The sequence below is a fragment of the Lissotriton helveticus genome, chromosome 1_1 (assembly GCF_964261635.1).
Source record: "Lissotriton helveticus chromosome 1_1, aLisHel1.1, whole genome shotgun sequence".
Lineage (NCBI taxonomy): Eukaryota > Metazoa > Chordata > Amphibia > Caudata > Salamandridae > Lissotriton > Lissotriton helveticus.
The window spans coordinates 1,513,362,721-1,513,376,020 of record NC_136057.1 but is presented as its reverse complement, the minus strand read 5'-3'; positions in this window follow the sequence as shown (position 1 = coordinate 1,513,376,020).

Here is a 13,300-nt window from a genome sequence, read left to right as displayed (position 1 = left end):
TGAGCCGGTATCGTTTTAAAGTTGATCGGCGGGGGGTGGACCAGCCTCATGTGTTTGAGGCAGATAACTTTGGCAGTATAAATCCGGAAGTATTCCTAGTAGCTGAGGTTGCAGTGTGTTTTGTCTTAGCAGAGCGATTTGATGGTAAGGTAATGGACATTTTACCTGGACGGTTCCCCCCAAACACACAAGTACAACTGTTCAGCAGGAAGGAGGATCAGAGAGGGGAAAGTTTCATTGGGGAGGGAGAAATGAAAACAGGTGAGGGTGTCCAGCTGACTTCCCCAGATCAATCAGCCCAGTTAGTCCCCCCTGTAGTAAGAAATAGATATCTTCTATGCTCTCAGCAAGAGAAAGAGCACTTATATTCTACAATTAGTCAAACTAACCAACTGGCTCCCCTGGTTCCCCTTACTCCACGCCAGAAAAAGAAAGAGAGAAGAGAGAGAAATAAAACAGGGGAGGAAAAAAGATCTACAAGAAGCTCCGCAATATTAAAACCTGCTCCCTCTCTAAAAACCTACTTCAAAATAATGGAGAAAGCTATGTCTGTCTCAGATGGGGTTGGCAGGAAGATAGAAACTCAATCAGCAATGCAGAAGTCTCCTCCTCCCTCCCAACCTAGGGAATCAGTTGTATTGCAGAATAGCTATGCCACGCTGCTGTTTGAGCCTGAGACAGACTTAGGTTTGGAAGACCCTTCGTCCGCTTCGGGAGCGGAGGGAAATACAGAAAGTGGTCTAGAGTCCCAGCCGGTATCAGAGTTATCTCCAGGGCTTGACTCCCAGCCTTCAGCTATTCCTACTAGTAATCATCCAGTAGTAGGTTTTTTGGAAACGCAACAACATAAGGATTGCGGGGGCAATAGTATGGAGGGCCTCTGTAGATCTCTGCATGAGGATCTCCTCGCCAAGCTACTTTCGAAGTTTAAGATATCGGAAGGAAATCAGAAGGAGATTGCCGAGAAATGTACCACCTTAGAAAGCAAATTAGATGATGTATGCTCCAGGACGGAGGCATTAGAAGGGGAAGTGGCTATCATCTCCAGAGTCTCTCAGACACATACCAAAGCTATATCTGAGCTGATGCCCCAGAATGGGTCTCTACAACTTGATATGGAATGCCAGGAGATCCATGCAAGGAGAAATAATCTGAAATTCCTAAAAATCCCCGAAGGGGCAGAGAACGGGGATGTGAAGTCCCTAATATGCAAACTTTTGAGAGAAGGCGTCCTGAAGGACAGACCAGATATCAACCTCGAGAGTGAGATTCAACAGGCGCATAGAAACCCTTTCCGTCGGCACCCGGATAGGAATGCCCCGAGGAAGATTCTGGTCAACTTTCATACTTACTCAGTGAAGGAGCTGATCTTGACCAGGGCTCTTATTGACCCATCTCTTCAGATTGACTCCTCAAAATACTTGATTCGCTCTGACGTGGGCAGAGACACTGCGCAAAGACAGTGGGAGTTAGGGTCTCGTATGTCAGATTTAAGAAGTCAAGGAGCCCAGGTCATGATGAAGTTCCCTGCAGCATTAAGGGTTGTTTGGAGAAACAAAACGTATAATTTTACCTCCGTACAGGCAGTTGATAGCTTTCTAACTAGCATGAAAGAAGCTCAGAGGTAGTCTCCTCTCTTTCCTTAAACAGGATTAGCCTCATGTAAAAAAAACAACAAAAGAAAATTATAAATATAAATACAATAATTTAACATAGACTTTTTAGAGTACATGGGGGCACTTTGAAAGGAAAATTTAATATCACATAGTGTGGGAAAAAAAAAGGGTGATGAGCCTACATGTGAGTACAGGTAAAACACGTAGTTAAAAACACATAATGAGGCAGAATCCAAGACAGGGGCAGGGTTCTCAATGGCGATAGGATCGCCAAAGCCCAAGGGGGGGGGGTTCCTCAAGGGGGGTGGTGAGAGGTGAGGCGAGGTGGGATCGATAAAAAGAAAAATTATTCCTCATAGTACCATAAAATCTGAAATAAATATGAAACAAATCTTCCCATTGAAAAGTATCAGGCCCAGAACTGTGCTACCTAAGAAGCATCTATCCCTACTCCATGACCAGTATATCTAACAAAATAACAAGCTGGAATGTGAATAGGTTGAGGGAGGGAAAGAAGTTAATTAGAATTTGTGAGTTTCTTAATAAGTCCGGAGCCCATGTTATCCTCCTTGAAGAAACTCATCTTGAGCCGCAGGAATGCAAAGAAGCTTTTAAAAATCAAAGGTGGATCCAAGACCTGCTTTGCTCTAGGCAAAGTGGAAACACTAGGGGAGTGGCAATGATTATCCGGGAACACTCTGGGATCCGAGTAGAAAAATATGAGACCGATTCCTCAGGTAGATGGCTGACTGCATCTTTGATCTTAGATAAAATTAGGTTCGCCTGTGCAGTGTACTATGGGCCCAACCAAGATTCTCCGGAGGCCTTGTTGAACCTGAGAACGAGTTTGTCTGCTATGAATTTACCTGTTATTTTGGGAGGCGATTTTAATTTAATCTTTGATCCGAGCTTGGACCGTACCTCCAGAGCCATCTTTTCTCCTCCGTATAAATCAAGAAGAGAGCTGAAAAAACATCATGAAGGACTGCAATTTATTGGATGTTTGGAGGATTAAAAATGAGAAAAGCAGGGATTATTCATTTTATAGTCATAGGTATAGACATCATTCACGCATTGACTTTTTTCTTATAGATCAAGCTTTATTTCCTGCAGTCGTTTCCATCTCATATATTCCAGCTATACTATCAGACCACTCTACAGTAGAATTAATTGTTAAGTTCCCACAGAAGGTGCAGAGTAGACGCTGGACTCTTGATAGAACTTTACTTCAACAAGATGATGTAAAAGACTACGTGTTGAAACAGATAGTTGAGTATTTTAGATTCAACAGCGCCACTGCATCCGATCAAATAGTATGGGAAGCCTTTAAGGCCTACGTAAGGGGTCTGTTCACAGCTGTTATGGCTGGTAAAAATAAGTCTAGGAGAAAAGCAGAGGAGGACATCTTAGCTGGAATAAAATTAAAGGAACAGCAAGTACAGCAGGCCTCATTAGATCAGCCGCCTAATTTGGTGGCCATACAGAAAGAGCTGGAGGGGCTAAAAGCCAGATATCAGGCTAGCCTAGACAAAATAAATAAGGATAGATGGGATGCGAGTAGGTTGCAGAATTTCTCCTATGGAGAAAAGTGTGGACGCATATTGGCATGGAAGGCAAGAATGGATAAGACAAGAAACCAAATTTGTGGGTTAAAAATGCATAGTACTGGCGATATTACATATGATAATGATCAAATCTCCAAAGAAGCCAGGATATATATGCAAAACTTATACAGCGGGGATAGTGATGTTTCAACCCAAAAAATAGTGGATTGGTTAAAGCAGCTTGGCCTACCGCAGTTAACAGTGGCGGAGAGTGTCTTCATGAGTTCTGCCATTAAGGAGGGAGAGATCTATAACCAGCTGAAAAAAATGGCTAAAGGAACGGCAGCAGGCCCAGATGGGCTTCCTATAGAAGTCTATCAAATAAGCTCTGACATTATTGTCCCTGTTCTTACGGCCTTATTTAATAAAATACATTTGACAGGTAAACCTATCCCCCAATCCTGGTTAGAAGCTACAGTCACCTTGGTTTTGAAGCCCAACAAAGACCCCCTGATCGTCCAGTCCTATAGGCCAATCTCGCTACTGAATACGGATTATAAAATCTTTCAGGGGTTTTGGCGGTGAGATTGGCCAAAGTGATTAAATCTGTGGTACACGAAGATCAGAGGGGTTTTATGCCGGGGAGGCAGCTTAACGAATTAACCTTCCAGGCTATTGCCGCAATAGATTTCGCTATGAATAGGAAACTTCCGTTAACAATCATAGCGATAGATGTTGCTAAGGCATTCGACCAAGTAAGCTGACCATACCTATGGGAAGCATTAGCTAGATTCGGTCTTCCAAAAAACTTTATAACATCCGTACAAGCACTGTATCTAAATCCAAAGGCTAGAATTCTGGTCAATGGAACTCTCACAGATTGGGTTCAAATATGTCGTGGTACAAGTCCCCTCTCCCCACTAGTGGTTAAATTATATATTCGAACCTTTAGTCACACAGTTAAGATCTGACCCACTGATTAAACCTTTTAATTTACACAAATTAGCTCTAAAATGTGCCTTGTATGCGGACAACCTTTTAATGTTTACTTCTAATCCGGAAGTTGCAATCCCCCGACTTTTCGACCAGGCAGAAGCCTTTGGTGAAATTTCGGGATATAAAATAAATAAGGGAAAAACTGAGATCATGCAGTGGAATCAGGAAGTAATATCTCCTTTAGCTAAACCACAGATGAGATATATTGGAGTATTTTTGACACAGGATATCTTAGATATACCAAAAAATAAATCTCAATAGAATCTTTAAGGAGATCTGTGGGCTTCAATTGCGTTGGTCTGGTCTCCCTCTAAATGTCTTCGGTAGAGTAAATTTGGTGAAGATGGTTATTCTACCCAAAGTCACCTTTCTGTTCAATGCTATGCCCTTGAGTTTCAGCCCTAAAGACATAGCAAAAATACAGGGTAAAATCGGGTCCTTTATTTGGAATTCAAAATATCCCCGAATATCCTGGAAAAAGCTAAGGAGAAAATTGAAAGTTGGGGGGTTGGTATTGCCGGATTTATTAATCTATTGCCATTCATTTCACTTCAAAAACGTTCGGTTAATGGCAGATAAAGCTGATATGTCTTCGGTGGGTAGATTATTTGGGGCGGTATTACAGGGCATTCCTCAAGGGCATGAATACTTTTTATATAAATTCGGTGATCCCAGATTTTATAAGAAAGTAAGGCTAAAGATTTTAGAGACAGCCCTGAAGAATTGGGTATTCATTAGAAAAAAGTTGGGAATCCCCTATTATGTGTCTCAGGCACCGATATGGGATTCCCCTGGGACACCTGAATGTCTCAAAGATCGATTATCAAATCCCCTCAAAGTGGCAGGCATCACATATTGGAAAGACCTACAAAATAACTCACAGCTTATGGATTGGGATACCATCTCCAGATTGATGGGAGGAACCCTTACCAGGTTCAAATACTGCCAGCTGTCAGCCTGGTGGGCCAGTATATCATGGGCCTCTGAAACATTTGAACCCAAGTTGGATCTAGTAATTAGAAAGGGGAGGTGGAAGAAAGAGGTATCCTTTTGGTATGAGGCCATGCTGGAGCCGGAGGGAATCACAGAACAAGAACTCCAAAAAGTAAGGGGGGGTAGTGGCCTTAGACGGTAGCAATCTAATGGATTTGTGGGGCGACTCTTTTACGATGTTAAATGCAGTAGTTAAGGCTGCATCTCTCAAAAGAAATCATCTATTCACTTTACACCGTGTTTATATCTCTCCTAAAAAACTTGTTAAAATCACGAATTTGGAATACCATTGACCGAGATGTAAAGCTCTTGCCGCTGATGACCTTCAGATGTTTGTGGAATGTCCCAGGCTCATAGACTTTTGGTCAAGAATAGGAGAATTTATAACAGAAGTACTGGGAATACAAGTCTTAATTACCCCCAGAATAATTTTGTTTGATTTAGCCATAGAATACCAGCTCAATGATATGGCAACTAAATTAATCTTTTATGTGATGGTCTTAGTGAGGCGGGAAATATGTAAGGCCTGGAAGGATCCAAATGCCCCTACTTTCTCCGTCTGCCTGAAGTATACCATATATATAAGTGAATCTGATATGACTTGCGATTGCTCTAGTCATGATAAGATCTGGGCGGCCCTAGTGGCATGGCGGAACAGATGAGACTACTTTGGGAGTATTTCGATGATTTCACCTGGGCACTGTTGGGGTTTGTTCTCCAATTCAATCCAAGGGCTATCTAGATACAGAGAATTGGAGTGAAGCAAGCAAACAGTTGAAACTAGAGGGGTATCCCTATCTCTCTCTCTCCTCTGTTCAAAGTGTGGAGGTCGGAACATCGTAGCATTGGAGGGGAGAGGGGGATTTCCTCACCTAGAATGCCCATCATTGTAGGTGAGGAATACAAGAAAAAATAAAAACAAGAACTCTACAGCGCCATGATAACTTTGCTGAAGACTGAGAAGTTTGGTATCAAACTTCTCAGCATAATAAAATCACACTGATGCCAGTGTTGGATTTATTGTAAAATACACTTAGAGGGCATCTTAGAGATGTCCCCTGGAAAAAGACCAAATGCTAGTGTATTGCCTGATCAGGCCCTGCCAGCCAGCCACCAACTGACAGGTTTCTGACCTCATGGGGTGAGAGTCTTTGTGCTCTCTAAGGTCAGAAACAAAGCCTGTTCTGGGTGGTGGTACGTCCCACCTGCCGCTTGCACGAACATCAAACACTTGGTGGTGAGCTTCAAAGGCTCTCACCTTGTGTTATGCTGACTTTGGTAGCTCCAACTAGTGGAGATGCCAGCCTCCCTGTCCCAAAACCACTTTTTGGCAGCAGGACAGGCAGCAAAATGTGTAAGCTGAGTAGGAAGGTCCACCTTAGCTGGGCACATGCCTAGTTTGGCCAGGAGCTGAGGTGAACCCCTCTCTTGAAAATTCTCCATCTTGTTTTTGAGAATTCGGCCCAATAGGAACAGGGATAGGCACCTGAAAGATGTAGTCACCCTAGGGAAAGTACGTACTAAAAAAACAAAAATCCCTGTAAGATAACCATAATGTAAGGGTGCAGTAACGTAATGTATGGACATGGGACAAAATTCCTAGAATGAAAGGGAGAAGACCCCTTAAGCCAACCCTCATGTAAGGTTACCATGGCTAACTACAAATAAATAGGACTATAACCCATCCCTACGTGAACTAGAAACAAATGTGAAAGGGAAACAAAACCCTCAAACCAACCCTCCTGTAAGGGTACAGTGTTTTGAAGTGAGGATATGGGACTAAAACCCATTCCCATCCCAAAGTAAGGGAAACATAAATTGTAAAAGTGAGGGTATGGGACAAAACCCCATTGCCACCCCAAGGGAAGGGATACCTAAATTGTGAAAAAACAAGCCAAAACACGTCAAATATCCCGGCCTCAAGTAAGGCTTTTTAAACCCAGCTAACATATAAATACGGCCATAGTTATCATACATTTGCGTAAATCAGAATAGAACAAACATTGAATTGTAAACATTTTTCAAACTAGCATGCAAAAGCAAAATACTTGGCATGTTGACTTCAAACCTTGTAGGATATCAATTTCTTCCAACACACCTATTTAGTACCCCACACAGCAGATAATTGTGTACTTCTGAGCAGACTTCACCCCAAAAAAAACTTGGCACATTTAACAACTCAAACTGTTGTCTTGAAATGGTTGTGCAGCAGCTATTAATAAATTGAACAAGTTGCAGGCAGTACAGCGCTGAGGCTACAGTCTGTAGGCTGACTCACCCATGTGGCGCTCCACATTTTTTCTCTCCAAAGCGTGTCCCTCAAAGTGGGCATACTTCACTGCCCAACTCCCCCAAGTGTCTCTCGTTACGACGCAGCCGTTATCGTCCTGCTCTACAAAGACAGTTTGTACACAGACTGACCAACCTGGACTGAGAACCTGTCAACACTTCCCGGGTAAAAAGCGTAAAGATGGTGGCATGCAGTATTAACATACATTGAGTGGCTCACGCCACAACCATGCTGCAAGGCGTCCCTCAGCAACTCCCCGGGATCCATGGTGACAACCACTTTGCAGGAAAATCTCTGCGCATAACAGAGATGACGGTAGGTGTGTGTGTTAAACACACGGCTCGCGTCCTTGTTTTTAAACTGCAGAAACAGCTGTTTAACTGCCATTGTTGAAAGTGAGGCCTCAAATGAAACTAACAATAAGAGACAAAAAAGGTCTCACCTTGAATGTCCCGCTCTGTGCGCCGCCACATGGGCAGATCACTAAACATGCCAATAACACTCCAATTTGGCAAGACGGGCAGAACAGACGTCGTCAGACACACCACACAGGACGATGAGCCAAAGTATTAAGTTCCAGTGTGCACCGATTACCACTCTAAGGCAGAAAACAAATCAGCTTGTGGACGCTGCACTTTAATACTCTATACAAGTCTACTGGCCATAATGTAAGCACTCTTCTTCCCCCAGAGTAAAAGCCAGCAAACCAACACTGTCAGGAGCTAGAACACACATTGTGCAGGCACACATATCCAGATTTAAAAAGAAGGCTGTGATGTAGACATGCTTGCTGAGAATGTGCCACAAATCGGTGCAGCAGAACACTCTGATGAAAAGTGTCCTTCTTGTCGGCATCCATTTTGTGTCATGACTCCATTGTTTTTGCATTGCCATTTCATGTCAAACACCTCTGCACGACCCTCCTGGTCATTTTTGCTGATGTCTGTTGAAATTCTAGCTTTCACGTCCACCCTGTCCTTCCTGCTCCTTGTGGTTGAGCCAATTTCGAAAAAGGGGAACCAAGAATTGGCCTCACCACCCTCGGACTGAACCCCTGCACTCATCCATCCTGTTTCGCAAGACTTGGTCACGCCACCGTCCCAGAACTTGTTTCTTTCACATGTGCTGTTGTTCAAGATCTCCCTGTTCCCTCACGTACATTTCCTGTTTTTCAAGACCTGTCCGTAATCTTTGTACCATCTGTTGCAGCCCCCGTCCTGCCTGAACAAAGAATGGTGTAACTGCATTTTTGACTCGGGGGTGCCAAACCCCCCACCCTAACTGGTTTCTTAATGTGGGAAATGTGTATATAAGGCCTGTAAGCTGCTGAGTGAAGCAGCAGCCTCATCTGTCTTGTTTCTAACGAGCTTGAGACTCTGTTCCATAGCTCAGGCTATTTGAATAAAACTTGGTTCCTCCTGCAGACAAAGGCTCCTGTGTCTCCTTTTACTAAATAAGGAGGGTATGGAAGACTAGGGCGGTTCCCCCACCACTGAGACCCAGTAAGTGGGTATAAATGGTTCTTCAAATGGCACCCGAATAGGGACTCCACGAGCACCAAGGTCAGGTCCGGTGGATGTGAGGAGGTGCACGGAGAGACTCCAATGGAAGGTACCCTACCCGAGGGATTCTTGCAGTCCAGTAGCTGAACGACACGCCCGCTGTTCCGACCCACCCAGTCTAGGCCACATGACCGCATCCTTGCTGGAGTCCGCTAAAAAAGTGATTTCAGGAGCAGGACACAACCCTACGTCTGCAGAAGAGAACTACCCTTGTCAGGTAAGGGTGGGCTGATCACCCACCGAGTCTGTATGATTCTGTTGTTATTGTCTTTTGCAAAAGCCTAGCCTGTGAGGTGAGTTTTTAAACCCGCTGTTGTCTGTTATCTGTTTACAAGCATGCCGGTCAGTAGTTAGTTTAAGAAATTATGTTGTTATATGTGTGGGCAGGACTCCCAGCTGGAGGCGGCCTGTCTGCTTCCTCCGGAGGGGACCCCTGGTCACACAATGTATACTAAACATTGTCCTTCTGCTATAATGTTTTCCCCTGTTTGGACCAAATACACTGAACAAAGTAACTCAGAATTACAATGGCTGCCTTATGGGTCTTTTGACCCACAAGTTCTGGCAAATCTAGAGGAACTGTTATTAAAACGGAAGATTTGTCCCTCGATGTTTGAGTCTGTCAGGTTGTGGAGGAAGGAAATTGAGCAGAAAGCAAAGAGGGAAAAGATACTAGAAAGGAAGCGGGAGCGGATGTCAATGGCTGACCATGCTAGGGAGCACTTACAGGACCGAATCAAAAAATCTGTAGAGATAGCCAATTGGGAACATAGGGCGTGGGTGCAGAAGTGCTACTGGCCTGGGAAGAGAAACGAAAAGGCTTTATGGAAGGGGGAGAAGAGGGCGATTCCCTGCTTGATACCATGTTGGAAAGTCCTTCTGCTTTTGCCCCCATGTACCCTGCGCTGATACCCCCTGCCCCGCATGCAGCTGCACCAGCCGTGCTGCACACTCCTGGTCCCACTGCCCCTCCTACTGTTCCCCCATCGCACCAATCCCCCTTATTTTTACGCCTATTACACCGACTGCACACACTACTCCTGTCCCCACCACGGTAATGACGACGAGTCCCCATCCGCCAAATCTCTGCAGCCTTACCCCCGCCCGCCCCTTCCCTTCTTCCCCGTGATCTACGGTTAAGCAGGATTTATATAGATTGTTGAATTCCCCCCAACTGGCTTCCTTGCGCTCTGCAGTCAGCTTCTCGTCCCTTCGAGAAGATGACCTGCAAAAGCAACAGTGTGAATGTTGGATAAATAGCAGGAATATTTGCCCATTTAAAGAAATATGGTCCACCTTTTCCCAGTGGACGGTTATAGGACAGACCACCTGGGCTGAGTACATGTGTACCTTGGCTATGCAGAGATTCGAGAATTCATTTATGCAGATACCCGCCGGATTAGTGGACCTCAGGTCACACATAAAAAGAGGCGATGTGCAGGGAGAGGGGATGTTTGGCAGTATGTCTGCTTTGATAGCTTACGGTGATATGACCGCCTTCCTCAAACTTCCCGTAAAGACAGCTATGCCAATGAGAGAGGCGGCCCCTGTCTTTGTTAACGCACTCACCGATGCCCAAAATAATGGCCAAGGGGCTGTCGAAGCACACTGGTGCAGGCTATGGGTTCATGTCCCTTGGAAAAGGTCAGAGGTAATGCAGTTGAAAGGGCAGTTACCAGATCCTCGACAAAATCCTGCTGCCTTTTACAAAGAATTAGGCCAGATAATATCTGCTGGTACACTTATTCTTGAAGACATCGACTTGCTCTTTGGTACGGTCGTTCCTTCTGAAATTTGGGATAAAATTCAACAAACTGCCCATGAAAAAGAGCTGAGAGGTAAATGGGCTAATCTGGAAGCTATGGAAGACACAAGGGCAGGGGGGACTAAGCCAGAAGCTGCCACCCTGACTTTGCCTGGTAAATTAATAACGCTTATGAAAACATTTTTGCCAGAAACAGTCATTTAATTGGGATAAGATAAATGCCTGTAGACAGCGAAAAGATGAAAGTGTGGCTGACTTCTTTACCCGTTTTGAAACAAAATACATGGGACATAGTGGCTTGGACCCCCGGATCCCAGGCTCTAGCCCAGTATAAGTTTGTCAGCAACTTGATTCCTGAGATTTCCGCCAGGCTCAAGAAAGTTGAGAGTACATGGTCTGCCCAGACTATGACTGGTATCTTGGCTATGTTCCAGTATCACGAGAATAGGGAGAAAGAAGATAGAGAGAAGGAAAGTAAGAAGGCTAGGGATCTTAAGAGTAAGGTAGTTCTGCAGCAGGCTTACCCTCCCCGAGGTCCCGCTGCCCGCGGGAATTTCAAACCACAGCCCCAACCCACTCCAAGGGCTCGCCACTTTACCCCCCCCCCCCCCGGCCCTCAACACATGGGAGCCCTCCAAACAGATCAGTGTGCTTATTGCAAGGGGTACAGCCATTGGATAGATGAATGTCCCGTATTAGCTGAAAACAGCCGAACAGGGAAGACTCGGCCTCGCGCTTCTAGGGAGGGGAGGCCGACTAGGGACCATGGCCTACCACATCCACAGGACAAAGAACGTAGGTCCAGGGATGACGCTCCTGTCCGGCAACACCCGGCCAATAGGTTTGATGGATACGAAGCAACACGCACTTATTACAATGATGATTATGACAAAGTTGATGAGACAGGGTTCTATCAAGCATAGGACAGCCAGGAAAGGGGTATTACTAGAGTGCAAATTCCAGTGGATCAAAGGGGCCCATATGTTCAAATGTCAGTTGTGGGGAATAATCAGAATTTTCTTTTGGATACTGGGGCCACCAGGTCTTCTATTGCACGTCTGCCAGTCCCGGAGGCACCCGTTTCTGGCAACATGAATGTCTCCGTGGGTTTCACAGGAACACCCGTGACCAGCCCTGTCTCTGAACCCCTCCCTCTCTTTATTGGCCCCGCACATGTTGACGCTCCCTTGGTCCTTACTACAGGTTGCATTGAAAACTTATTAGGCATGGATTTACTGAAACTCTTTATGTGACCATATCATGTAGTCCCCAAGGTGTATCCCTAACAATTTCCCCTACCGCAACCTCCTATATGTATCTGTCCGGTCCTCTCCCACCAGTTGGTGTCTTTACCTTCCTCCCTCTGGGCATCATCAGACACTGATGTGGGGTGTCTCAACATACCCCCTCATGTGGTAGGCATTCAGCCAGGCAAACTTCTCCCCCGCCTTCGACAGTACCGACTACCCACGGAAGGAGAAGCGGCCCTTTTAACAATAATATCTGAATTGATGGACAAGGGCATAGTGGAGGAGACACGTGGTAATATCAGTAACAGTCCCATTATTCCGGTTCTTAAAAAGACCAATTGAGATGCTCTCTCCCATAAAATATACGGATTTGTGATTGACCTGAGAGCCCTTAACAAGATAACGATCTCCCAATACCCTGTTGTCCCCGACATTACAGCCCTCTTGACAATGGTCCCTTCTGACGCCACACACTTTTCTGTCATAGACCTGAAGAATGCCTTTTTCAGCATTCCTATACATCCTGACAGCAGCCATTTTTTTGCTTTCTCCCTTTGCGGGCGGAGCTTTAGATTTTGCCGCGCCCCTCAAGGCTTCACCGAGAGCCCCAGTATCTATAGTCAAGCTCTCAAAAGTCAACTAGATTCCTTGGAACTCCCTGATAATGCCACACTGCTGCAGTATGTTGATGACCTCCTAATTTTTTTTTTGTTTGAATATGTTTTTTATTGGTTCAAAAAGCAGTTATCAAGTCAGTAGACAGTACATATATAGTGACTAGGGAACGCAATCGAACATGTGTCATGTCTGTTTCTTTGGACATGCATATTGTAAAAGAAAACAACAGTCACACCCGACTCAATAATAGAGCAAAGTAGTCCACTGGGCAATAGTGACAAATACTGTCCATATATCAACAGATAGTAGGAGCAACTGCGGTTGCTAATCCACAGGGACTGTCGACTGCTTCTCCATATCTCTCCTCCGGGATGGCATAGTGAGGGCACTCAATACACCATACAGATAATTGCAACTGTTCACATATATACTATTGGCATTATACATATCCAAAACTTACTTTAAACTCAAGAAAACAATGAGTGACAATAATCAACAAAACAGAGAGACTTAGAAACAGGAGACCCAATACCTACAGATGAGCAGAGCATACGTATACATGTGCCACCCAATGGAAAGGCGGTCTGAGGGGTTGGAAGCAAGTGTGTCCGGTGTGATACCAGCGTGGGGGGCCGGCCGGGATTGCCTATAGGGAAAAGCGTCAGG